This window comes from Haematobia irritans, chromosome 3 (genome assembly GCF_050003625.1).
Source record: "Haematobia irritans isolate KBUSLIRL chromosome 3, ASM5000362v1, whole genome shotgun sequence".
Classification (NCBI taxonomy): domain Eukaryota; kingdom Metazoa; phylum Arthropoda; class Insecta; order Diptera; family Muscidae; genus Haematobia; species Haematobia irritans.
In genome coordinates, this window is record NC_134399.1 from 204,935,246 (window position 1) to 204,938,676 (window position 3,431).

Consider the following 3,431-nt stretch of genomic DNA (forward strand, 5'->3'; position numbering starts at 1 on the left):
AATATTTTGCGTTAACTTAGTCAACTATATCCTTCGTGCTGAAAACAAATTCGAAAAGATTTGAATTCTTTTAAACAAATCGGACTACTTGATTTTTCGTTTATAGGTACAAATACGGCGGGAGAGGGTGTACCTTCTTCTATATTTCTTGTGAATTTTAAGTGTGGTTTGTCAAGGAAAGGTATCCTTCTCCTCAACATATCTGAAAATTAAACACTATATTATAATAACATACAAAGAATTACTGTTTCCCATCCAATAAATCGGAAAAAGCAAAAGTAGTAAAAAATTTTACCACATTAACATTTGCTAAAATGTTGGAAAATGATGCACCCTCTACGTAGGCTGCCAATTTCATGTAAACTTAAGTTCTTTACTAAAAAGAAGTCTGGCAGAAGCCTGTGCAAAAATCATAAAATTATGTACCGAGTTCCCATTGATGGACAACCCTCTATTATCAATTTAAGAAGAAAAAAAAACGGACAAAAGGGAACCCTCCCCCCACCATCGCTCCACTCCGACCTGATATCGGACTATCACGTACCCTATATTAATTTCGCAACTACTCAATGGTCCCTATAAATTCTATCGAAGTAAATCGACAAAGTTTATTTCAATTTTCCTCTTCTCCAACCAGATATCGAAAAATCATATACTAATTTAAAAATCATGTATAAATTTAATCACCTCCTCCCACGTTCCCTGTAAATTTCAAGTAGATCGGCGATGTTTAAATTTTGCTCTATTGTTTTAAAGGGACGTCACTTTCCCCGATACAATATCGACAAACACCGTAGTGAATAGCACCCCTAACCTTCCCTGAAAATTCTTGAAACTTTCCTTCAAGTGTGGGGCAAGGAAGGTTGCCTCTTCGTTCATAACCTTCCCCCACTGCCTATGTAAATTTCAAGAAAACTTAAGAATTGTTGTTTTTTTTTTTGCAGTTTTAGAGGAGGACCTCCTCCCCGACTAAATACCGAAAAGTGATGTAGCGTATCTTTTGTAAACGTCCCAGAAAATGTCAAGCAAATTATAAGCCTAAAAGGGCGGCCTCTCTTCCGTCCAAATATCACAAAATCAGGTATCATCTATTAATATCGTAACCTCTCCCCAGTCCTCTGTAAATTTCAAGTAACTCGGTAAAAGTTTAATTGTTTCTCTGTATGTACTTAAGAGAAGCGGATGTCTCCCTATGCCCTTTTATTTTTATTAAAAAATCAAGAACCTGATATAAATTTCATAACCCATTTTTTCCGTAAAATTTCAGTCGGGGAGTTTAGTTTTGTTTGGACTTTCAAACAAAAAAATTCGGGCAAAGGGGTGGTCTCCCTCCCCGACCAAATATCGAAAAATAATGTAGCGGATTTTTGTCTCGATGCCAACCCCAACATTCAATGAAAATTTCAAGCAAATCGCATAATTTTGTTCCAAGTTTCAAAAAGTAGGGCAAAGGGGAGGTCCCCCTCCCCATCCATATATGAAATCATCGGGTACCCCATATTAATTCCATAACCTCACCACATGTTCTCTGTAAATCTCAGATAATTTAGAGAATTTTAGTTTTTTCACTGTACTTAAAAAAAGTCGTAAAGGGGAGGCCCCCCTCCACCACCAAATATCGAAATAAAAAGTAGCGGATCTTTGTCTAGATGTCAACCCTAATCTTCAATGAAAATTTCAAGCAAATCGGTCAACTTTGGTCCAATTTTCAAAAAGTCCGACGAAGGGGAGGTCCCCCTCCGCGACCAGGTGTCAAAAAATGAGGTACCCTATTTTCACTACATGAACGCCCCCTACGATCTCTGAAAGTTTCAAGTAAATCGGTTCAGCCGTTTCGGAGCCAACTCGGAACATACAAACAAATAAACAAACAAACAAACACATAAACAAACATAGATTGAATTTTATATATACACGGATGAAAAAGACTGTTTTTCATATGTTTGGCTATAAACATTATATGTTTGGAACACAAATTTTTAAACACAATATTTTTGAGTGCAATCATATAATGTTCATAAACTAGCATAACATGTTTGGGACATATATGTTAATATGTTAGAACATATTATGTTTGGGACATAAAATGTTTTTAAATATAATATGCTTGGATGCAAACATATTTTAATTTAGAAATAGCCTATAAACATATATGTGTTTAGTAGCTTGGAGCGCTATTTAACAGGGAGCGATATTGAATAGTTGGTGGTTGTTGCTTGTTATTACAAAATTAACATTTTATTTTTCCTTGGGCAATTGCTCAGCTACTTCTTTAATCCTTACAAACTGTGTGGTCCGCTGTTCGAATCCCCGTCCGGCAAAAGGTAAAATTAAAATAAAAAAAAAATCATACAATTGAATAATTTCTTCTACAATGTTTGTATTACAGAAAAAGGTGCTAAGAACTAAAAAATCTCGTGGAAGTGAGAAAGATGTGGGGGAATATACAATTGGGCAGAAACAAAATTTTGAGCATTCAGGTCGAAAACCTATGTTGTTAGCACCTATATTACCTGTTTATTTTCATAATTCATTATGATTGTAAATATATAAATAAATAAATAAAATTCTGAGCACAATATTGTTTGGGAGAATTTTTTTAAGCATATAATATTTTTGGGTGCAAAATGCTTCCAAACATATTATATGTTCACATAATAACATATTGTTTTTTGGAAGACAACATTATTGAATTTGGATGCAAAAATACAAAATGTTTGGAACTTAGACTACCCAAACATATATTGTTTAGACCAATATGCTTTCAAACATATTATATATTGGAAGAGATCAAACATATAAATGTTTGGGCAATACCCAAAAATGTATATGCTTGAAGCAAAATATGTTTGGGAGTATATGTTACAGAAGCGATTTTTTGTGAGCGTGTATAGATTAAGAAAAAAGTTTTTGCTCTGAAGTATATGTTTTAATTTGGATTTTGAAACTGACAAACAACGTGAATAGCTTTATTAACAGTGTTGCCAACTCCCCAAGGCCAAAAAGCACCAAAAATATATTATAAATTCTAACATACCACCTTCCACCACAAAATCGAAAATTAAATGCTCTACTAAAAAAAAAAAAAAAAAAAAAAAAAAAAAAAAAAAAAAAAAACTTCCGAAGATGTATTATAGAACTTTTGTGAATTGAATTTTATGAAGTTAAGGTGGGTATTAAGATCGAGTTTAGCTGCTCAAATAGTCATTTTTTCACAATTACTTTTCTTTAATAATTCATTTTAAGGAATACAAACTTTGTGAAAATTTGCTTTTGGCTATACCCCATCAAGTTATAATAAAATTTGCAGCAAATATGCATAATTTTATGCCTTTTTTACTGATATAGTTTTCACTTTTGCGGCAAAACTCAAACTTAGTACTCACCATTATGAAACGCAATTCAAGGTGTATACTAGACCTTGATCAGTT

At 33.2% G+C, this 3,431-nt stretch overlaps 1 long non-coding RNA gene across 1 annotated transcript; it reads left to right on the top strand.

The window, feature by feature from the left end:
* Positions 1-2,266: 2,266 nt before the first annotated feature.
* LOC142230495 (uncharacterized) lies at positions 2,267-2,579 on the top strand. Its single transcript, XR_012720710.1, has 2 exons — positions 2,267-2,324; positions 2,390-2,579. It is a non-coding gene; the product is annotated as an uncharacterized LOC142230495 (long non-coding RNA).
* Positions 2,580-3,431: the final 852 nt, after the last annotated feature.